The 25,776-nt window shown below is 42.0% G+C and overlaps 1 protein-coding gene across 2 annotated transcripts in view; it reads left to right on the top strand.

Moving 5' to 3' along the window:
• The window catches only part of mmp16b (matrix metallopeptidase 16b (membrane-inserted)), a 182,205-nt gene that overhangs the window by 34,978 nt on the left and 121,451 nt on the right, over nucleotides 1-25,776 (top strand). The window lies entirely within an intron of this gene.

Below are 25,776 nucleotides of genomic sequence, written 5' to 3' on the forward strand. Positions count from 1 at the left end.
CCCATAAGTGCGGAGTCAGCTGAGAATGTCTTCAAGTGGCCCGGCCTGCTGTTATATGTGTAGTCTGAGGTGTACAGAGTGATGAGAGAAGAGCAGACTGGCCTGTTCCTTGTGGAGATCCAGTGTTGTTCACACAGTCCTTGAGTCTCACAGATGGTGGTCTGCCTGACAGACAGTCCATCATCAGGACCCCACAGACTCACCCAATTGCATATCTCTTAACAGAGATGGCTGGATGGTACTGAAGGCACTTGAGAATTTGGAAAACAGAATTGTCACAGTGCAGCCAGCTTTGTCCAGCCTTGTGGAGCAAATAGTGATATTCCTCTTCTATTCCAATCTTTTTCCAATAAACAGACTGCGGTGGGTCCAGGTGGTCTACCACAAGAGGACTTGTATAATCCAGGACCAGCCTCTCCTTATGATGTGGGATGTAAGTGCCACTGGTCTGAAGAGGTGCCCACCTTACAAAGCAGGATGTTTTTTACAGCAGTGGCACGTAGTGACAGACTAGACAGGTGACCACAAAGTTGGTCCATTTGGTCCTACAGTTTTTCATGTTTTTAGCTTCCTTAGGTGCCTCCTTCCTTGGTCTTCAATTGTGGGCAGTCCACACTGATGGCCAGAGGTGGGCTTGTCTCTGGCCATTCCAGTTATTGTTGGTGTAGTAGGGAAGAAGGTGACAATGTCGATATCCCCTTCTACCACCTGTGCCCTAGATAATTCAATGATGCCCAGTCCATTCCAGGCACCCTTCATGATATTCTGGGGGAGTTTGTTATCTTTGTAAAATTCCATTTACTTTTTTGGCTGAAAACTTTTATCCAGGGTGACATTTGACGTTCGTGACAGAATTGGTTCCATTTCTTTTGGATTTCCAATTGGAGCTCAGCCAGGGCAGGTGACTTTCTTAGGGTGACACACTGGTGTCAGTAGTGGGATTTGAACCCTCAACCTCAGGGTCTGAAGTCCAAAGCCTTAACCCGTAAGCCACACTCAACTTGTTCTTCAGCACTTACTGTGCACCCTTTTGTGCCTTTATGTCACCAGATTTGAATGTTCTGGAAGATGGAGAAATGGTGTCAGACCTCTAAAAGCCCCAGGATCAGGTGTGGGAAGGGACCAACCCTTGGTGGGATGCAAATCTATCGGAGGGTATCGTTACACACCCCTTGACAAGAAAGGGTGATTTAGAGCCACCCGTCGGCCTTTGGGGACATTTGGTGTACCCACCGAGAAAGTGCCAAGTCCACACAATTAGATTTGAACCCAAGTCCCTGGTAGCGTGAGGGCTCTCCAGTGTGCCACCTCAGTATACACAGAGACCCCTTAGGCTGTCTGCACTTCTTCTATAATTTTTCGATGATTATATAAGGAGTTGCTCAGGGTCACTCGGGCACTGAAGACTTGAGGGATGCTTTGCAGTCCAAGGCCACACTGCCTGCCGCATACATATAATAAACCAAATTATTGCTTTGCTTTGACTTTTCTAAACATCAGTCCACAAACATGACATTCAATCTGGGAGCTGGCCGGACGTGCCGTTGTAAACATTGTAAAGCGTCTGTCTGAAGCGTCCTCGTAATGGCAGCCTTGGCGTTTGAAAAATATAAAGCTGAGGTGGCTTTTTGGCAGCGACGGGGCAACAGATCTGGAGTGGTTTTAGATGTCTCCCTTTCTTTGAACCCCTGGGCCTGGGTTGTTCTCCCGGTATTCTGGTTCCTTTCCCTTGTTTTGAAGATTTGGTGACTCTAAACTGGGCAAGTGCCCTGAGATTTACTGGCACCTGGTCCAGGGCTTATGCCCAGTTGCTGTCAGGATAAATGCCAACTCCTGACTTTAAATGCTGCATCACATCCATTTGCCTATCTGCAGTTACCCCTCTCTTCAGCGTGGTCTAGTGGCCAAAGGGGTGGTCAGTAAACCCCTTGGCATTACCTCAGTGCCATGCAGGCTGAATTGTTTGAGCTGCTGTTTCTTATGCTAAGGGATTCCAGAAAGCTGTCAGTGCTGTGGGGTTTCATTTACTGTGGGAAGGCTCTATAAACTGCCACGGACAGCAGGTGGAGCTGTTGAGCCGTCCCTGAACCCTGAATACTTTAAATTCCAAGTGATAACAAATTAGAAAATAAGCAAAAGATGCGTCTGAGGACTGAGCAGACCACTTTACCCCATTGAGTTAGCTGGTCCATTCCTCAACCTTCTCAAACACCATCTCACCAGGATGAAAAGAAGTCTGGACAGGACTCTAGTCCATCACAATGACCACACACACTACAATCTGCAACTGACAATTAACATAACCTAAAAAAAATACCAGAAAGCATGTCTAAATAATCAATGTAGGCTTCAGCACTAACATATGCATCACATTTTTTCATTCCAACAGATGGTGCGTCACAAGAATTTGTAGTAATGCGTCCTGTGGTCTGTCCACAAATAGATGCCACCTTCTGGGGATGTCCGGAAGGAATGCAGTCAGTTGCCCCCTTTGGCCATCTTCTCAGATCTGTGGGAGTAAAAGGTGGTAGACGACACAGTTAGCAACAGCACCCCCTGTCGTTTGGTGAGTGGTGATACATACCACACACACACACACACACACACACACATATATATATATATATATATATATTATAATAAACAAATCTTGGGAAGAGAGACAAGACGTGACTTTCCCAGAGAGACACTTTCTCGTCCCGCGAGACGAGACTTTGTGCCAAGAGATTTAATCACGCCTGGGGCCGGAAATAAAAGACAAAGAGTAGATGACAAAGTAGAATGTCGTAAAGAATTAAAAAACATTGGCGTGGTACACATGCAGAGCAGGTTAGAGATAACGGAAGTACGAAAATTCAAAAGTCTCAAAGAAATGATAGTAAAGATCACATTAACGCAAACAAACGTAAAATATAACTCGATGAAATAACAGGACAAAGAGTTTAAGTTTAAGTCGGAGACTTGTAGATTGTCTAATCCGTGTTGCCATCAGGGAAAAGTCGTGTTTCTTCCCAATGAAGAGGCGTATCCGCGAGAATGAAAAGATTTGTTGTTTGGTGAAAGTGAAATCCCGCGAGAGAAAATTTCAAGCCCCTTGAGGCAAGAATTTATACAAAGAGGTCTGGAAAAATCCCACCCACATCTAAAACATTTACAACCACACACACAGCTCAATCATTTCTCATTTGTGTGAATGCTATTGTCAGACACAGTTCGTGTAGAGAGAAAGAAATGATATTCACTCACGGGCAGTTATATGTTGCATTGTCACAATGTCATTCCAAACACCGCCCTGCTGGTTAGTGTTGGGACCACGGGAATGGAGCATGAAGGCTCATCCCCACCGTGGTGCCTTTCAGTCCCGTCTGTCTATTAGCACCTTTTGCTCTGCTCTGTCTACCTGTACTGGCAGGTTCAGATGCCTGGAAGATGTCATCCCCAGTTAGAACACTTTTTCCATCTCAAATCACAATCTTCTTGAGACGCCCAGTTGCACAGTTAACCTAATGGGACAGGGTTGGGAAGGCCAAGTACCTGGAGAAAATGTGTGCAGCCCTCACACATACAATGATGGGTCTCAGAGTCGATCACAGATTTCTGGAGTTTTCTGTGCACCACCATTCCCACCCAAACAATTATTATTTGATGAAAGAGCATTTTCTTATATTTTCAAACTGGTTTAAAGTCATGGGGGGCTAGCAGGGTAAAAGGGTCAATGGCACGAACCAATAGAGGAAATGGAAGCAGCCCATTGCAGGCACTGGCACACACCCAGTCTCAAATGAGGTATCACAGGATAATCTTATGGTGGGAATCTGTGAGGCTACTCATAAAGGACCCCAGCAGGCAAAGTGGGAGTGAGCAGATACCACTTAGACAAAGGACCCGGGGGCAGGATTTGAATCCAAGGAGGTGGATGTGTGAAGCCGCTGCAGCACTAACTACTGTGGCACCATGCCACCCACAAATAAATAGGTGCACATTTTCTTCTAGGGCACCTCTGCCACACGGGTTGGCACCTTTGTAATATAAACTCGAGAGAAGCGGCTCTGGCTGTCCTGTGTCTCTCTAAGCATGGACTGAGCGGCCGCCTGTTTAACATCAAATTTTCCTGAGACGAGCAGTTTACATGGCAGGGATTGGTAGCCATGGTTAAAATTGATTCCTTCGCTCCTCCCCGCCTTTTCCATCGTCTTCGCTGGCAGTCGGGTGGTCCGTTGTATCCCTCGAGCACAATGACACTTGTTTTATAATATGCAGATCGCATTTCAGTTGCCATTTCCAGTCGCTCAGCCTTGTCTAAATAATTGAAGCCCCGCGCTCCGTTCGGCTGGATGTTATGACTGCGGCGCTAATGGCTTTCAGTTGCACAGCACGCAGTGGGAGGCGTGTGTTAAGCGGCTTTCACGAACGCGTTCATGTGGACCCCTTCAGCTCGTGTGTGATAGTCATGTGTTTGACGTGGTCGTTCTGTCACTCCGGCTTATGATTCAAAGAGCGGCTTTAGCGAAAGGCGAGTGTTTTAAATAAGCCTGGCAGCGTATACCGTTACATTTAAAGGAATACTAAAACACAAAGGCGTATTGCATGTTACTTACCGCAAGTGTTTTAGAACTTTTAATGTTATGTTTTCAACAATAATGAACACACACACACATACACACACACAAACCCAGACAGAAACACACACATATATATACATATATAATGTATGTGGATAGATAGATAGATAGATAGATAGATAGATAGATAGATAGATAGATAGATAGATAGATGTGAAAGGCACTATATCATAGATAGATAGATAGATAGATAGATAGATAGATAGATAGATAGATAGATAGATAGATAGATAGATAGATGTGAAAGGCACTATATCATAGATAGATAGATAGATAGATAGATAGATAGATAGATAGATAGATAGATGTGAAAGGCACTATATCATAGATAGATAGATAGATAGATAGATAGATAGATAGATAGATAGATAGATAGATAGATAGATAGATAGATGTGAAAGGCACTATATCATAGATAGATAGATAGATAGATAGATAGATGTGAAAGGCACCATATCATAGATAGATAGATAGATAGATAGATAGATAGATAGATAGATAGATAGATATATGTGAAAGCCACATCATAGATGGATAGATGATTAATACATGCCAATGGTGGCCAATGCAGCACAATGGCAAACTAAACACTGATGTAAATTCTTCTGGAAAATAAGTGCATGTTGAACCAAAGATCCGCCCCTCTCCTTCATTCATTGGTCAAAAGTCGAGTTTTTGACAAGGCTTTACATCAGTGAGTGTGAGGTGTTTCTTCAGTCAGTTCCATGTGCAGTGTTGTCAGGTCTGCGGGTTTTGATTTTTATTTGGTTTCTACTGGGAAAAAATGTTTTTGGTGGGTCATGAGTTTTTTTTTTTTAATTTATTAATTAATTTATTTATTTTATGAGGCTGGTGGGCTGGCGCCCTGCCCGGGGTTTGTTTCCTGCCTTGCGCCCTGTGTTGGCTGGGATTGGCTCCATTAGATCCCCATGACCCTTTAGTCAGGATATAGCGGGTTGGATAATGGATCGGTGGATTTTATGAGGGAATTTGGACTATATTTTCAAACTCCTCTCCTGCTCTGGTAGCTTGCTTGATACATCATTGTACCCAATTCTTTTATGCCGCATATCTATAACATTTTACTCAAACCTTCTCTTTTCAATGGTATGTGGTCTGTAATATTAAGCGCTAAGCTCCCCTGCTCTTTGGAGTTTCATGTTGTATGTATCAGGTGTTGGGCTGGATGTTTGGAGATTGCCAGGTTTACAGTTTTACTACCCAAGTGCACTATTTTTGATTGATTTCTGCTGGAAAAATTCACTTCTGTATGGCTGTACGTTTTTATGCTTCTTTTGAAAAACAAAGTGTTTTTTTGGGCTATTTTTCTACTCCCACTCTTGCAGCACTCTCGTTGCATCAATGAAGACCCCATTCCTGTTCTTTAATTGCATCAGTGTATGATATTCTGCTCAAGCCTTCACATTTCGATAATACAAGTGTATGCTTGTAATATTACACTCTAAACTCTCCCACTCTTCGCTGTTTTATGTTGTCACGTGTTGGGCTGCTTCCATATGCCAATAGGTTTGTTCCAAGCTATCTTTGGGCTGGAAATGTTTAGAGGTTGCCAGGTTTATGGTTTTTCCACCTGAATGGACTATTTTTGATCAGTTTCTACAGTAAAAGTTTAACTTTTGCAGGGTTGCATTTTTTGTGTTTCTTTTTTTTAAAACAATGTGTTTTTTTGGGCTACTTTTCAATCCTTGCTCTAGCAGCACTCTATTAGGACTCTACTCCTGTTCTTTAATGGCATAAGTGTATAATGTACTCAAATCTCCACATGTCGATAATTCAAGTGTATGTGTTACACTCTAAACTCCCCTAATCTTTGGTGTTTTGTTTTGTATTTGTCAGTTGTTGGGCTAGTTTTATGTGCCACTACACTTGTTTTGAGCTGTCTTTTGGGTGGAAAGAAATGCAGTTTTCCAGATCCACGATTGTTTTGCACATTTGAGCTAGGTTTGATCTACTTCAGTGGTGGAAAATGTATGAGCTGCATTTTTTTTGGACTTCTTTTGAAAAACAATGCTGTTTTTGGGCTATTTTTCAACACTAACCCCACCACTCCCAGTGCCCAATACACACTGTTCTCTAGTACATGTGTATACTATTGCATTCAAATCTCAGAGGGGATGTCCCCCACCCATTGCCCCACTCTTTGGTGTTTTCTTTTATATAATCCTTTTTTGGGCTGGTTTCTAGCATTTCAAGGCTCGTTTTAGGCTTTCTTTGGGCTACAAAGGTTTGGAGACTTCCAGGTTCCTGGCTTTCCTGCCCAAGTGGGCTGTTTTTGATCAGATTTTCAAGGGAAAAATGCACTTTTGCGGGTTGCAGTTTTTCAGGTTTCTTTTAAAAACAATGTGACTTTTTGGGCTATTTTTCACGCCTCATTGTAGCAACATGTTAAATACATCAATGGGGACTCCACCTCTGTTCTCTGATGTCATAAATGTATGAAATTGTACTCAGAACTCAGCATTTTGATAATACAAGTATATGGGTGTAATATTACACTCTAAACTCCCCTGCTCTTCTCTATGTATTGGGCTGGTTTCTTTCATCACTTGGCTTGTTTTTGGCTTACGTTGGGCTACAGAGTCTTGGAGATTGACAGTTTCACGGTTTTCCTACTGAAGTGGGCTATTTTTGATCAATTTCTATCGTGCAAAATTTGTTGCGGGTTGATTTTTTGGAGGGCTTATTTTGAAAAACAACGCTGTATTTTGGGCTATTTTTCAAACCCCCTTCCCCGATCAATATATCAATATGGACCCGCCCCCATTCTTTGATGGCATAAACGTTTATCATTGTGCTCAAATCTCCACTTTTTGATAGTGTACAATATTACACTCTAGACTCCCCAACTCTTCGATGTTTTATTTTGTATGTGTCACGTGTTGGGCTATTTTTTCAAACTCCACTCCCGCTCTAGCAGCTTGCTTGATACATCAATGTACAGGGTGGTCCAGATCTAATTATGCAGATCCAGATCATGTGGATGACTTTGATTTATGCGGGGAGGATTCCAGTTCGGCGCAAAGATGATTCAGTTTGCACACTTCTCGGTGGTTTGGGATTTTTCGGGTGATTTTCTATGTAATATACTTAATAAATTATAGCATAATGAAAATTTCATAATTAGATTTGGACCACCCTATGGACCCCATTTGTTCTTTTATGTCATATATGTGTAACATTGTACTCAAACCTTCACTTTTCGATGGTATAATATTAAGCTCTACACTCCCCTGCTCTTTGGAGTTTCGTGTTGTAAATGTCACATGTTGAGCTAGTTTCTGGTATCACTAGGACTGTCCTGAGATGTTTTTGGCCTGGAAATGTTTGGAGTTTGCCAGGTTCACAGTTTTCTTCTTCTTCAATTGGGCTATTTTTGATCAATTTCTACAGGAAATAAAATAGTTTTTCTACTGGTTGCTTTTTTTGGGCATTTTTCACATTTTTGGGCTATTTTTCAAACCCCCCCCTCCACTCAAAGCAGTGCACTCCATACATTAATGGGGACCCCACGCCTGTTCTTTGGTGACATAAATCTATAATATTGAGCTCAAAATTCCAAGGCACACTCCCCTAATCTGCTTTTAGATGGTGTATGCCTATAATATTAACACTGAGGGGTGGGACTGCCCCCCCCCTTCTTTTCATATACGTCAGGGGGGTCCATCTTCGGTCACAGTGGCTGCAGGTTTTCATTCTAACCATCTTCTTCATTAGTGAGTCGTTTTTGCTGCTGTTTTGCCTTCGTTTTAATTGACGTGACTCGGACCCCTTAGTTGTTTCTTTTTCCTTAATGAGCAGCCAAACAATAATGAGACACAAAACAAGACCAGCTAACCTGAAAATAAAGAAAGGTGAAAGTCTCAGTCATGTGGGTCTGCTCAGGTCACCAAAAACATCTTGACGGTGGTCTTAGAAGAAACAGAAAACCAACAGACTGCTGTGGAAGAACGAGAGCAGCGACACGTCCTGATATTGAAAAACGGCTTCAATTAACAGCAAGAATCGGCTCCTCATTAAGAAACTGGTTGGAGTGAAATTGGCTGGAGTTTGACGTGTCAATGTAGCTGGTCATCTGTTGGCTCGTTTCACGTCTCATTTCTGTTTAATGAAGAAGCAAATCAATTCAGAGGACTGAATCCTTAAAAACAGGGCTATGAAAATGAATGGACAAGAAATTAATTAGCAGTAAAAACTGATTAAGAAGATGGTTAGAATGAAAACCTGCAGCCGCTGCGGCCCACCAGCACCAGAGTTGGACACCTCTGGGATACGTCATGTGTTGGGCTAGTTTCTTACTCCACTAGGCAGGTTTGGAATTTTTTTCGGGACCTGGCCATCCTGGTTTTGGTCCCATGTGAAGAAAGTTCTGGAAGAATTTATTTTTAAAGATTATAGTAAAAAAATGCTTGCATTTTGCAAGTTGTGAGCAAACAACTGGATAACTGACATGTGGGTCATATGACACAAGTAGTGTGAGGTTTTTCTTTGTTTAGTGGCTGTGTTACTCGGCTTTGTCTGGGAAATTTCTAGACAATGGGCCTTGGTTTAGTGACATTGGCTAAGCTGATGTGTCAGAAGTTCTCTGTGACTGACTGACTGCTTTTTGTCTTGTAATATTTGTAGTTGTTTTTATTTTAATTGACCAGTTCACTGGGGCTCGCTGTTCTTGAACCTTCTACAATCAGTGGCCAGGAGTGAGACATTCCTGCCGTAGATCAGTTCCTGGTTTTCTTGATGACTGACTGACTTTGGCGTGATGAGTGAATCCCGTAGAGTTCACTTCACCGTCAGTTTGTTTGGAGGCTTCACAGAACTCCACGAAACGCTTTGAAGTCAAAGGGGAAGGGGGAACTGAACTTGTCTGGAGGGGATTCTAACAGTGCAGTGGGCTTTTAAGTGTCTTCAAAGGCCAGGGACACGACTGCCAGCAATGCTGGACCAATGATTGCTGCCAAAAATGTGACCTGTGCTGTGAGGCACACACTCTTATAAGTAAAGGTGGCAAAGGGGTTCTTCAGAGTGATGCCATCGAGGAATCTTTTAGCTTTCCAAAAGAACCATCCATGTGAAGGTTCCAGGTAGAAACAGAGTACATGGAAAACCACGAAGAAGTGAGAACAGACTTGGGATGACCCGATGGGTTTCTACTTTATAAAGGACTCTTGTAACGTAGAGGCTGAGTTCTGGTGTTCTTGATCTGCTGGTATTCTGCTAGGTAGCCTACTGCGTTATAAAGATATTTTTTTCATTATATTTACACAAATCAGGAACCGTTCCAAATCCCAAAGAACAAAAAATCCCTCCAAGGATTGAAGTGGCTGTTTATCCCGAATTGTTCAATGAGGAACAACAAGCTCCATCCAGTGCCATTAAGGAACCTGTTATATTTAAGAGTGCTAACCACTGTGCCACTGTGTCACCGTGAATCAAACAACAAAAGTTACAGCCAGAAGGAATGTCACCAAATAAATACAAGAAATGGATACAAAGTAGCAATGATAAAATAAAATAGAAGCCGTTACGCTCACAGAGTTCCAGTCTTGGAGCACAATTTGGCTCTACCATGGAGCGGAATACTCTTGTTCTGTTGTTTAAAGTCGCAGCTCTGGACGCATCTGGAGCGTCTCGTTTGTTTCCCAGGTATTTCTAGCAAGTAGAAAGAAATGGCTTATGAATAGTAATAAATCGTTCATTAATATTATTATTGTTCTTCTTCTTCTTATTATTATTATTATTATTATTATTATTATTATTATTATTATTTGTATTATTATTATTATTATTGTTCTTCTTATTATTCTTCTTATTGTTCTTCTTGTTCTTCTTCTTATTATTATTATTATTATTGTTCTTCTTATTATTTTTTATTGTTGTTCTTCTTCTTATTATTATTCTTGTTGTTGTTGTTCTTCTTCTTCTTATTATTATTATTATTGTTCTTCTTCTTATTATTATTATTTGTATTATTATTCTTATTCTTCTTCTTATTATTATTATTATTATTTGTATTATTATTATTATTGTTCTTCTTATTATTATTATTATTGTTCTTCTTATTATTCTTTTTATTATTGTTCTTATTATTATTATTCTTTTTATTCTTATTATTCTTTTTATTATTGTTCTTCTTCTTATTATTATTCTTTTATTATTATTATTTTTTATTATTATTATTATTATTATTGTTCTTTTTATTATTATTATTATTTTATTATTATTATTATTATTATTATAAGATCTCCTGTGTTTCCTGAAGAGCGGGTCTCAGGACTAAGGCTTTGTTTTGACTCGTAGCTGAGGCGCATGGCTAGTTGTGCATGCGGATTAGCCACATGGGTGTGCCCTGTGAGTGCCCAGGGGTCAGTGTTATGTGTCCAGTGGCAGTACTCCTAATATTCTCACCACCCCTTCTTCTTTTCCTCACCTGATCAGATCCACTTTGCCCGTTTCTCTCCAGCCAGTAGCAGACACCTTTCTATGAATCGGTCACGACTAACAGCCATCATTCTGCAATAAAACCCGGCATGTTTCGTGAGAAAACTGTTTCATGCTGGCCTTTTTGGACCCAGAACCGATCTTTTGGAAGGCCGGGACCAATCAGGATGTATACAGAACTAATTAGGATCAAGTAAGGGTTGCCCTTTAGGACCCTGAAGGAGCAGCTGCTGAAAAGGGGGCTTTGCAGGCCTATGTGAATAATAAATTAAAAATCAGGCATTTCAAACAGTAATAGTCTTTAGCCCCCACCTCCCCCTAATAACGTCTTGGCTGTATTTTTAATCAGTCTAATGGTATCTTGATAAAAAGTAGTAATTTGTATCAAAAACAATAACGTTTCAGGGTCTGTCTAGATTTTTACAGGCGGACTACTTCACGGATTTAGATCGGGTTTTTTTCGGAAATTTGCTTGAATATTCTGGTTGATATTTTGCGGATTCTCTCCTCCCAGTAAGTGTCAGAGTTCGCTAGCAGCAGCGATTTATTTGCACGAATCTGAGAGACCCACAGTGGGCCGAGGAAAGGGAGGGGGGGGTGTTGCCCTCCTTACTCACACGCCAGCCTCTATTCGAGTCGCCCTCCCTCTTGCCACGTGTTGCCTCTGCTTAGCCAGCGATACCTGTTTGTTCAGCAGACATTATCATCTGGAGATTGTTAAGGAGTGACAATTGATTTTTTTGTAAGAGAGAGAGATCAGAGCTACGTGTGTTTAAGAGGGTAGCTGCTGATTGGCAGAGATGTCACGGCCATGTGCTCTTCTCCTCACGTGTGGAGGACGCTCTCCCATCAGAAGTGTACTTTGGTTGAGGTTAGGTTTGTGGGAGGAGTTATCTGAGTCATGAATAATGATGACTGCTGAGTGGGAGTGTCTTGGAGAGGGCGGGTCATGTTTTATAGGCTCTTTAGCTCAAAGGGTCTGCAGCTGGACCCTCCTCACTTCTCTTTTTAAAGGTGGATTTGGGACAGCTGCAGTGGGCTGGCGCCCGGCCCTGGGTTTGTTTCCTGCCCTGCGCCCTGTGTTTGCTGGGATTGGCTCCAGCAGACCCCCGTGACCCTGTAGTCAGGATATAGCGGGTTGGATAATGGATGGATGGATATGGAACAGAGGTCAGTAAGTATATCTCCCTCACCCCAAAATGTCCTAATCTATGTACTCATATGTGAGCCCGTGTGGCACTCTCGATGCATGTATGGCGACATATGCAGCCATCTATATTTGCAGTGCCCACACACACACGCACAGAATGGGCGCCGGCACATTTAGACTCAGTGGATTTTCTTCCCGTTCTTAACAAGCATCAAGTGCTTTGCCACGTTTAATTCCAGAAGGCTCTGTTTTCACTGTGAGCCCCCCACCCTTGGCTTACAGTCCTCACGCCCCCAACGCCTCAATAATTTAGCCGCTCTCAGTCATCTCCTGTCGATGACGGGCCACTCTGGAGCTTCTCAGCTTTGTAGCGCAGACCTTTCGGCTCAGAGATGTGTGAGAATTTCTTTGAGACCCTCCTGTCAAAACACTGGGAGCTCAGCAGGCGGCCGCAGTTCAATGGAGCTGTCACATGCAGAGATCCGAAGCGAGCCGAGTGTTTCATTACCTCATCTCAGGCCCGCAGTCTTTTCATTTTCACACACAGGCTGCCAACGGTTCTCCCTCCTGTGTTTCCCCTCCATTTCATGTAAACGTGCTGAAGCAGCTGTCATCAAACGTCAAGTGGACGAGCCCCATTGTGCCACCCTGAAGCTCATCACTTTCTTCATAATGTACAACTGCGGTTGCATTTTTGTACAACTCCCCAGACGCTTTCATATCCTGCTTTGCTGTTTTCTTAGGTTTCCCTTCTTGATTTCCAGTCGCCGAATTTCTCATTCGCTCAGGATTCGTCCATCACGATGATCTGTGAACACCCCATGGTTAGCCTTGTGTCCCCTCAGTGTCATCAATACCTTGAACCCTGTCATACCAGCAGGCCCCGCGGGGCTGTGAGACCACAAGGATGACGGTTCAATCCAAACACACAAAGGGCTTCTTCTGCTGATGCTGCTCCTGTGTCACCTCCAGCTGACTGGAGGTCCGTACTTGGACAGTGGGTTTGGAAGGTGGGGGGCATAGCAGAACACTAGAAGTATGAGGGGGGCACACAGACTCGAGGATCCAGTGCTTTACCTTTGACTTAGTGGCTACTGATTTGTAAAGTTATGTTCATAGGTATAGATTGATAGACTGACATGAAAGGCACTATATAAATTTACTAGAATGACAAATGAACATGAAAGGAATTATATAATAGACAGCAGGTGTGCAAGGCACTATATAATAAATATAGATGAAAGGCATCATATAATATTGATAGATATACTGTACAATACGCAATATAATACATAGGGAAATATGAAAGACACCATAAAATAGATGGATATGAAACACATATATATCAGATAGACATGAAAGGTACTATATAAAACTAATAGAGAGATAGACAAATATGAAATAGGCAAAGTTATATGAATCATAGTATATAATAGATAGATATATAGATATAAAAGGCACTATATGATATATAGATATGAAAGGCACTATATAATAGATAGATAGATAGATATGAAAGGCACTATATAACAGATAGATATGTCAAAGGTATTATATAATAGCTATGAAAGGTGTTAAATAAATATGAAAGGCCTTATATGATAGATAGATAGATAGATAGATAGATAGATAGATAGATAGATAGATAGATAGATAGATATGAAAGGCACTATATGATAGATAGATAGATAGATATGAAAGTCACTATATAAAAGATAGATAGATGGATAGATAGATAGATAGATAGATAGATAGATAGATAGATAGATAGATAGATAGATAGATAGATAGATAGATAGATAGATAGAGTCTTTGTAGAAAATGCATGTATTCCTTTCTCTATAGTTCTGATCTTCTATCTTTAACGTGTTTTGAGAGCGTATCAAGAAATATCAAATATCGAATTTTGGGACAAGTAATTGCAATATCAATCATCCAATATGACGTAACATTAGTGCAGTTGTAATTACAGAATGCGCCTTCTGCGCCCTCGGCCATTAAGCCCACCGCTGCCCGTTCCTCTTTCCGTCCTGACATCTGGTGTGACCCTTCGCCATGTCGTAATGTCACTAGGGCTCACGGTCCGCACAACAGCTTATTCTTCCCAGTACCACAATGACTGCCTCTTTTGCGTCTTTACATAAACATGTGGCTGCTGTAGCCCCCCGGCCCCTGGCTGCCTGGAGGTGAGTTGGGGGGGGGTGTCCGCGTGCTGACAGTGGCCTCCTTGTTTGCCCCTCGCGTCTCAAGCCGTCACCGTTGCTGAGGCCTCTGCCCCTTGAGTGGCTCAATGCTTGTTTGTTTCTGGTCCGTCTCTGTGGAGGGGCCCCGGTGTCCCGCATCTTTCCAGCTTCGCTCTTCTGATGCCCGCGTGCTCCGTGTTGGTTAGTGATGTCGGATGCCCTGTGGGGGTGAAGAAAATTTCCGATTTGTCAAGATGCGTTGATATTTACAGTGAGAAGGGGGCTCACAGCTCAGAAAAGGCATGGAAGCTGTGGAACTGCATGTGGGCTTCATCACCAGCCGTCCATCTGCTCAGGTCCCTCATGATGCAGTGGTCACTGGATGCTCAATATGAAAGGCGCAATATGAAATACAGGGGACTTATTTCTGTCCTTTGATTCTTTAGATGGGTTTGCTTGTAGAATCCTGACCCTCATATCTTGACATTTTAAACTTCTCCTGTCCCCCAATCCATCTTCTGAGCCATCAGGAGTCAGCTCTGGGTGGGCACATTTACACAACTGCATATCCACACTCACTCAGGTGGGACAGACTTTTAGATTTCTTCTGAAAAGAAAACCACAAAACTTCAAGGAGCTTTTTTCGGAACTTTTTAGAAACTCAGGAACTTTTGTAGCATTCCCACCACAGGATCCCAGGCCATTTGTAGTTCTTGGTGTTATTTTCAGCTCCTCCTCCAGGGTTTGTAGATTTTGTCCAACCAGGAGCTATCGTGGGTGGGGCTGGGGTGAAAAATCGTGTCGATTGGTTGTCCACAAGCACCGGTGTCATCGTACAACACTGTAAGTAGTTTGGACTTGAGAGGGTTATCCTTGAAGATGCAGCACCACACACTGCACCACATCAGTCTTCAGAACTGCCTCCCTGGTGCACCACGCCGTACACCACATCAAAGCTATAATCACCCTGGTGAACTCACGATCGCTTTGAAGCAGTGAGGTGCAGGGGTCTCCCGTGGACTCCCGATTGCAGCGACTAATTCTTCACATCCGCCTCCCTGGCGTGCCATGCCATGCCCCGCATCGAAGCAATAATCTGTCATGAAGTTGTGATTGGTTCAAAGCAATTAGGCTTAGGGGTCTCCCATGAACTCCCAATTGAGCTGCTCTTCGCACCACCTCACTCTTCATAGTCACCTCCCAGTTGTGTTGCACCACATACTGCACTGAAGTACAATTTGGGGATGGACGACCCCTGTAAACTCTGAAATGTGCCACACTTAGCACCCCCACACTCTTCACAGCCACCTCCCCGGTGCACCGCACCACACACTGTGCTGAAGTACAAATTGAAGATGGAGGTCCCCTAAAAACTCCCAAATGTGCGACGCTTAGCACCACCTCCCTCTTCTTAGCTGTCTCCCCAATGGCCTGTTCCATGCCATACACTGCACTGAAGCATTAATTGTGTAGGGAGGTCCCCTGTTAACTCCTAATTGAGCCACACTTAGCACCACCTTACTCTTCATAGCTTCCACCCCAGTGGGCTGCACCACACACTGTGCTGAAGTACAAATTGGGGAGGAAGGTCTCCTAAAATCTCCCAAACGTGCCACACTTCGCACCACCTCCCTCTTCACAGCTGCCTCCCCAGTGGGCTGTGCCATGCCATACACTGCACTGAAGCACTAATTGTGGAGGGAGGTACCCTGTAAATTCTGAAATGTGCCACACTTAGCACCACCTTACTCTCCACATCCACCTCCCTGGTGTGCCGCACCACACACTGTGCAAATTGGGGAGGAAGGTCTCCTAAAATCTCCCAAATATGCCACACTTAGCACCACCTCCCTCTTCACAGCTGCCTCCCAGAGGTTCCTCTGAAAACTCTCAAATACACCTAACTTTGTACCGGACCACTCTTATTGGAATGTCACATATTTTTCATAAAGGTTACAGTTCCTGTTGTGAGTTAGGAACACATCACACTAAAGGGGTCCAAGGACCACGAGTGGCTCAGGCCCTGCATTGTACAGGAATTCATTGCATCCTTTAAACAAAGTTCTTGCGGTGGGAAAATTGCTTAACATTAATGGTCACCGAGTGCTTGATGAGTCCAGCAGCATTTCAGGCCGAGTAAGAATGTTTCTAAGCTACAAGACCTGGGGAATGGGGCACCACTTGGGGGCACCAGTCACTTTATATCTATTTTGGATATTTGCACCTCTCGTCTTCCATGAGCCAGTTTTCAGTCATCAGTAGGACGTTTATTTTGTGATGTCTTCCCCATCCTCATTGGAGCAGCTTGTTTTGGAACGAAGCGTGACAGCTTCACGTCCTGCCACTCCCACCCACTTGGAGATATCGGATCTTCTTACGCCGTGAGTCTCCTACTGCTGCTGCTGCCGCCCCAGCCGTTCGGCTCGAACTCTGTGGGAAACGCTTTAGTGCAAATGCTCGAGATGATTGCAGGGATCACTGCGTTATGAAAACAAAGGTGAGCTGATTGAAAGAAATCCCAAAGACTTAACTCTCTTAACTCCTCTGCTTCATTTACTCACATTTCACTTCTGCAATTAGCGGCTGGATTGAACAAAGAAAGAAAAAGATTTGAAAGGAATGATTTGTGCGCCGGCAACTCAAAAGGGGAGAAGAGAAATCATTTTATGAAAATTGCTTACAGCCCACGCCCGGATTACAATGGTAGAGGGTGGGTAGAGGGGCACAGATGCCCTCCCAAAAATGGCCAACCAGTCAGCTGAGTGAAGGTTTAAAAAAAATGCTGCATGTGTACGGATACCTTATCAATTTATAGCAAGGTATTTAAATAAAAACGATCTCCGCCCACATCACATCGTTTACCACGAGATCCCCGCCCACATTAAAATGGCAGAAAATGCATGTGACTTAACTGTTCGTCTACACTGGGCATGTGTGCGTTGGCAGAAACAATCAACCTCTCTGACTACGGGCGACCTCATTCTTGTTTCCTTTCCTTTGATATAAAGACATACGTTGTCCGCTGACGGTGAGCACAGACGTTCTAGACACCTCCGGGAGCCTTGACTTCCATTGCAAAATTACTCAAAAACGTCAACCCCCCTTTGAAGGGGTGCTTACACTTCTGGACAAGGGATTTATCGCAGAAGGTGAATTATCTGCATTTTCCACTTGTATGCTGAGCCAGTTAATCAATTAGGTGTTAGTTAAGGGGTGCATGTGCACTGGATGTCAAGTGGTAATGGTGTGAGCGCCATACCTTTCTGGTACATCCAGTCTATGGACAGGGAGATGCGCCATTTTAATAACATAAGGGACATGCTCTATGGACACTGAGGGGGATTAGCCCACCACCACACCTGGTTCTCAAGGTCTAATAATACTGACGCACACTATAGACAGTGAGGGACGCTGTTTGTATCACTTCAGTGATGTGCGCACGGGACCTGTCCGCTCCCATCAACCTTTCATCCAGTCTCCGGACAGCGAGGGGCTTTGTTTTAATAACTCGAGGGACATTCTCTGCATTTACAAAGGAGGACCAGGCCCCCTTCATATCTGGTTCTCAAGGTCTAATAATACTGACAGCACTCTATAGACACCGAGGGGTGCTGTTTTTGTCACTCCAGTGATGTGCGCTGCACACCTATCTGCTCCCCCCACCTTCCATCCATCTGTTGGGCAGCGTTTTAGTAACTCAAATGGCGCTCACTCCGTACCTTTCCAGTTCATCCACGCAATGGATGGCAAGGGCCCTCATTTTAATAACTCAAGGGACATGCTTTACACATACCGAGGGGGATAAACCCCACCACACCCAGTTCTCAAGGTCTAATAATATGAAAAGCACACTATAGACCCCGGGGGGTGCTGTTTATATCACTCCAGTGATGCACACTGCAGTCCTATCCGCTCCTATCACCCCTTCATCTATGTTATGGATAGCGAGGGGCGTCGTTTTAATAACTCGAGAAACATTTTCTATGGACACCGAGGGGGGCAGGCCCCCGCCATACCCAGTTCTCTCAGGGGCGCTGTTTATATCACCCCAGACCTATCCTAACCCCCACCTTTCACCCCCACAACCCCATTCCTATCATCCATGCCTTGGGCAGCGTTTTAGTAACTCAAGCGGCGCTCGCTCCGTACCTTTCCAGTACAGCCCCTCTATGGATGGTCATTTTAATAACTCGGGGGACATACTCTACAGACACCGTTCAAATCAAAGGTATTTCTTCACAAACGTTAAATGTGCATTTGCCTCATGAAATTCTGTCTTAACTCTTTCAGGGCTGATGTCGACTTTTGTCAAAAGGAGGAGTTGACAATGGTTATCAACTGTAAACGGATGTCAAAACCAAGTGTTATGTCTTAGTTGGACTCTCGTTGACTGAAGGAATGTTAGATTCATTGATTTGATCGAGATTTCCTGCACTGACATGAGTAGCAAGGCGCAAACAACATGACTTGTCGGACTTTGATTTTGATACAGATGATCAAAAACCAATGTGAGTTTCCAGCTTCAGCTGATTGGTCCCCAGCCAATCGTTGTACTGACAATGTCCGCCAGGGAGGATTGCCACTTAACAATGATAAGAGGTGGAAACCAGATTGTAATGCACTGTGACCGTGACCGCTGCTGCTTTCCCAGCCACGTGAAGACAGTCTGGCAGCAAGCCTGCCGCACATTCTTGGCAAACTGGCAGCCACAGCATGCAGCAACAGACATTTAACGTAGATTTCTGTGTAAAGCCATTGCTTTTCAGAAACTGTTTTTTGTAAAAAATATTCAGCTCTCAAAGAGTTAAAGTTAAGCATTTTCTATAAATTTAAATATATATATATATATATATATATATATACAGTAATCTCTCGCTATATCGCACTTTGACTTTCGCGGTTTCGCTCTATCGCGGATTTTATATGAAAGCATAACTAAATATATAATGCGGATTTTTCGCTGCTTCGCGGGTTCTGCGGACAATGTGTCTTTTTAATTCGTGTACATACTTCCTCAGTTGGTTTGCCCAGTTGATTTCATACAAGGGACATTATTGGCGGATGACTGAGAAGCTAACCAATCAGAGCACGCAGTTAAGTTCTCCTGACTGAGAAGCTAACCAATCAGAGCACGCAGTTAAGTTCCTGCGTGCTGAATGCAGAGTTAACCAGGAAGTCTCGTCTCGCTCATTCAGCATCAACGTGTTTCTCTGTGTAAAGAGTTGTGCTCTTTTGTGTTTATCTTTGTGTGTAGTCAAGCCCTTCATTTTGGCTCCAAAATGATCTGCTACTGCTTCAGGGGCCGTGCCCAAGCGCCAACGGAAGATGTTAACGATTGCCGAAAAGGTAAACGTTTTGGATTTGTTGAAGGCTACGATTCTTTTTATTTAAAAAGTAGGAAAGGAATATAAGATCTACGGCCGCAGTGTCCTTTTAACCAGGGTGTAAAACAAGTTGTAAGTGGATGTAATAAGGCAATAGTCTGGATGGAATCTGCTTTAGGGATTTGGATTGAAGAAGAACAACGGCAGTGCTACACAATCGCCTGAAGTGGCTACTTTAAGGGCTGTGACGCTCTCCTTTGTTGTGCAGTAAAATTAAACTCTTCGTTACCGGACAAGTCATCGTGTCATTGTTGGTGAGTAACTATAATTAATTTTCTACTTACAGTACTTAGTACATGTACGTACGTTTAGTGTCACTGTACACACACATTTACTGTATACAATTTTTGTTGCATTGTACGTATTTATTGCTGGTGGCCTGTCTATCGTAATGGCTGTAACATATGTGATATCGGAGACACTCAATATCTTTAAAATAATATTTAGGTTTTACTGTATATAAACAGTGTGTGTATATACATAACTTCAATGAATCTTACCTAATATCTAAGAGAATACAAAGGGATTATGCTGTATAACTCTGCGGGGAATATTTATAAACAGTGTGGGAGAATTTATATGGGCTTAAAATATATAAAAATAACCATAGAAACATATGGTTTCTACTTCGCGGATTTTCACCTATCGCGGGGGGGTCTGGAACGCAACCCAGCGATCGAGGAGGGATTACTGTATATATATATATCTTGCCATCACTGATGCTTTACAATGGAGGCTATGGGGCATCACCTGAAAATTAAAGCTTAAAATCTTACCACAGTTGTCGAGTATTAATTAGCATCTTGCGACCGCACACACACCACATAATCTGGTTTCTACACGTCATTTATGAGCAAAACTCCCCCAATATTATGGGATTTCTCCATTTTTAAAGAAGATCAGCTGGGTTTGTCTTCTTCTGTAATTACCTTTCACCCCCTCCCGCCATCTTGATTAGCTTCTTGTGAATTTTATTTTGTAAATTCTAATGTCACGGCTGCTCTTTTCAGGACCTTCTATCACCGTCAATTTGAGAACCGTTGTTAGCAGCGCATCCCACCTTTCTAGGGGTGTGGCTTCAAGCGTCGTGACCCACGAGCGGTCGTTGCAATGGGATAAAAGGTTAGCTGGGGGCTCCTTGTGTTATCCGATCTTCGCATACAACCTCTTCAAAAACAAAAAAGTTTGATGTAAGCATCAGTAGGCTCTTTGCACCCTCGGAACCAATTTACCCAAACTATTCGGTAACATTTCAGTCATTATTTACCGCTCTGATGCTGATATTTCTGACTATAATAAAACAGTCATTACGATAGCATTTAATGAGAAAAATTGTACTTAATTACAGAATTCTGGTACTTAAGGATTCCTCTAGTTTGTCTCTTTCTCTTGCACCATTTGGCTCAAAAACGAATCGGCACATCGCCATCTCAGAACAGGCTGAAATTTCGATTTTGGGATTTTTCCGTCCAGCCATTTCAGCTCTCGATTGTCCTCAAGAAACTTAGACACCAATACAGACAGACTCATCTGTCATCGAGATATCGATGTTTTTGATAAAACATTGAGATCGAAATTTTTAACGAATCCAAAGCTTTCACTCCTCCCCCACAGACGATAGGTTATGGTGGGGGAGTGCGCAAAGCAAAAAGAAGAATTTTTCGCTTTTATACTTCCTCCGAATTTTGTCACTCAGTTTGACTGGTTCGCCGATTTTCACCCATTCTCGACTTCGATTCTTGTCTGTATATTTATTTGTATTTGTTTTGGTTTCATTTTTTTTGAGCACTTCTCCCACTTAGCTCACTAAAAAAAAAAAATCACCTGTCCATCCTCGACAGGACAATCATGAGGATGCGATTTCCTTTTGAATGCCCAAATCACAATAAACTGTCGGTGCCACGTGGTTCGTTTTATTTTATTTCCGTATTTATGTGAGAACTCACACAAGCGAATAGTAAAATGTATCCTTAACCACGACAAAAAGAAGAATATACGATAAAAAAGAGAATTTCCAGATCCTTGTTCTTGTCACGAACACGGAACAACGTGTTTTCAAATATCGAAACTTTTGACACTCCATCTCTTCATTTTTAAGCTTTTGTTTCCCAAGTGTCCCATGCCCCATAAGGTCCAATAAATTCCAAGACCGGCTCTGTGTTTTCTTTTTTTTTAATTTATAGTAAATGCTTACGTTTAGAACCCAGTTTGGCGTGGCAAATGCATACTGTGGTATGTTCTGTAAAGAAATAAATTCGACTTAAAAACTATCGACTTTCTTCTTTAGTACAATATGATTTAAATTGAGACAGCCCATCTATCAACATTTGAGTCTTTTAAGGATAACTTTAGGGGGAGGCTGACGGCCTTTAGACTTTATGTAAACCGCACACTCACATCCCCACGGCTCCAGTATTAGCGGTCCCGAGGCGCTCACATTCACACTATTTTATAATGGTGATTAATTGAATTTTATTTTAGGGTCACTATTAAATCACCCTGCCTTGACTCGCCTCACATTCTCACACACATACAGACATGTAACAAGCCTGTTAAATAAATCAATGATAAAGAACACATTAAATAAGTAATGCAGAACCAGTTCAATGAATAACGCAAACACAAATCCATCCAAATAACTCCAACAACAACAAATGTTCATCTAACAAATACAAATACGCAAAAACCTGCAAGATGACACACTAAATAATAAGAAGAATTCTTTATATTTATAGAGTGCTTTTCTCACTACTCAAAGCACTCTCCGCACAGGGAGACCCTGGGAAGCAAACCCACAAAGCTGCCAATGTGCCAACTCACGCAGATGACAATGCACCAGTGAATGGTCGCCTGAGAAAAACGTAAAGCTTGTCCTACCGTGATGTGTTTGTCGTACAAGTAAATGCAGTGCAAAAAGAACTGAATCGTAACTTGATAACAAAGCACACGATTCTCATTCATTTCATCTGCGAACTGAATCATTACCTGAGAGTGAGTTGCATAATTTTTATTTACTTATGAATCTCTATCCTTTCATTATATATGCATTTTAATCGTTTGGTCAGGCTTGTGTACTGGAACAAAACAATGTCTTATAATATACCAGTATGTTAAATAGTTAATTTATTATGTATAAAAAATATATGAATTATTAGAGAATATTATTGCAATGCTATCAGGGCCAGGGGGTAAAGGGGCAGATTGATCAATAGATGGCTAGGAAAGGCAATATACTCAATTAGATAGGTCAAAGGCACTATATGATGAACAGATTAACATACTGATCGATACACAGAAGAAAGGCTCTATATGACTGACAGACTTACAGACTGATCAATAGAAAGTAAAGTCACTTTAAACAAATCAATGAAAGGCACAATATGATAGACAGACTGACACCCAATAGATAGATAGGAGAGGCATTATATACAATCAGCCAGACAGATAGATAGGTAGATAGATATGAATGGCAATGTATGATAGATAGATAGATATTAACTTTGGTATAGTTGGCAGGATAGATAGATAAATAGATAGATAGATAGATAGATAGATAGATAGATAGATAGATAGATATGAAAGTCACTATACAATAGATAGGTACATATGAAAGGCATTATATAAAATAGATAGATATGAAAGGCACTATATGATAGATAGATAGATAGATAAATAGATAGATATTAACTTTGGTATAGTCAGCAGGATAGATAGATAGATATTAATATTGGTATAGTTGGCAGGATAGATAGATAGATAGATAGATAGATAGATAGATAGATAGATAGATAGATAGATAGATAGATAGATAGATATTAATATTGGTATAGTTGGCAGGATAGATAGAAAGATATGAAAAGCACTATTTAATAGATAGATAGATATGAAAGGCACTATATAATCGATAGGTAGATATTAATTTTGATATAGTCAGCAGGATAGATAGATAGATAGATAAATAGATAGATAGATATTAATATTAGTATAGTTGGCAGGATAGATCGATAGATATGAAAGGCACTATATAATAGACAGATATGAAAGGCACTATTTAATAGATAGATAGATAGATAGATATGAAATGCACTATATTATAGATAGATAGATATTAATTTTGGTATAATCAGCAGGATAAATAGATGGATAGATAGATGTGAAAGGCACTATATAATAAGCAGACTAACAGTTTGATCTCTAGATACATAAGGGAGCTACTGTATACAAATAAATGAAAGTCAATACATTATAGATAAATTGATCAGTCTGCAATTTGTAAAGACACTATATATATTAGATTCTTGAAAGTCATGATATGATAGTTTGATCAATAAATAAATGGTGAAGAAGGGACTGTATGCAAATAGATACTGTACATAGATGAAATGCAGTATATGACAGATAGACCAACAGACAAATCAAAAGATGAAATGAAAATGCTGTGTGTCCAAATCGATAGATGAAGGGCACTGTGTTATAGGCAGCTCAAATGCAGACTTAGAGGGTATTGTATGCCTGTAGATGAAGGGCACAATCTGACAGATGAAGGGTAGACTTTGATGGAGAGACCGTCAGACAGTCAGACTAACTGCCTGAGGTCTGCTGACCCCGATGGAGCCCCAGAGTGACGCAGTTTTCAGTTATAAATGGTGGGAGTTGTTCATGCAGAACATTCATTTTTATTTCCTCTGACGGACCTCTGAGCAAAGAGCAGACACTAAATGACTGAATGAGCGCGTGGCGCACAGATGCAGACCTTATTGGGACATTTTGTAATCACGTGAACGTCCTGTCTGAGTTCTAACCCTGTTGTAAAGCCCTAATTTGCACTTTGTGAAGAGTTTATTTGCAGTTGTGTTCAAAAGTGTCCTTACATGGTGTTCTTCTGTCTCAACACCCACCCAGATTTTCCTTTCGGGCCCCCTCCCCACCCCTCCCCGGTTGATATTTTAAAAAACATCGAGTTTGGTTTATCACAGCTCACTGCAAGCCTCAGTCGACGTGTCATCTTGACAGGCTGAATGGAGCAGGGGAACTGCTGGAAAAAACCTCATCTTATTTTCTCATAATGGCAAAAGCAAAAAAACCAAGTCACTCCGAAGAGTGCTGTCGGCTTGCTGCTAACATCTGCTGCCAACCACAAGGACTTCTTACTGAATACTCCTACAATTTACAAAGTGAGAGGGTCAAACATATCGAGAGAGTGGCAGTGAGTTGGTGAAATAATCTGCCGTTAGCAATGTGAAAAAAAATGTGTTTCAGGCGCACTAAAAATAAATTCTTTTTAGGCAGCGTGACCCTCCACGTGAATAACTTCATCTAAAATAAAACCAGCAGGTCACCTGCTGCAGACCTCCCTGTGCAAATCAATTTCCCCTCTGAGAAGAGAAATGCAATTTATTTGAGGAAGTTTCACTCCAGCTGAGGAATCCACTTATGCTTATCTGTTTTTATGAAGCCGAAAATAAACAACTTCTGTTCTATCTGAAGATCCAAAACTGTGGAGATGCTGCTGAGATGGCCAAGGTTCAAACACTGAGTATGACGCCTAGCTAAACGCACTCCACGGCTCCAAACTCTTATCGCAAATTTCAGGGAAGAGTAGTTCATAAAAGCGGAGTAACACTGTGGCGTTACAGTTTTACACTTCTTTATGTTATCAGCGTGACGCTTTGGACAATCCTAAATCTGTGTGGCCTACATCAGGAACAAGAAGAAGTAAGTGAACTGCTTGGAATGTCCTGGTATACGGCATTAACTAGTCACTAAAGTGTCGTCTCATCTTCATTGAACTCCAAAGTACAGACAAGCACAATGAGCTGTAAAATAAGGACATGAACACCGTCAAAGATTTGGGGGGAATTCCCCGTATACTGTAGAGCGCAAAAAAAGAAATGACGTCTTCACAGACAGAGTTCACAACGGAACTGAGTAAAAGAGAAATGGAGGCAGTATATATATATATATATAGAGAGAGAAAGAGA

This window comes from Polypterus senegalus, chromosome 5, assembly GCF_016835505.1.
Source record: "Polypterus senegalus isolate Bchr_013 chromosome 5, ASM1683550v1, whole genome shotgun sequence".
In the NCBI taxonomy this organism is placed as follows: domain Eukaryota; kingdom Metazoa; phylum Chordata; class Cladistia; order Polypteriformes; family Polypteridae; genus Polypterus; species Polypterus senegalus.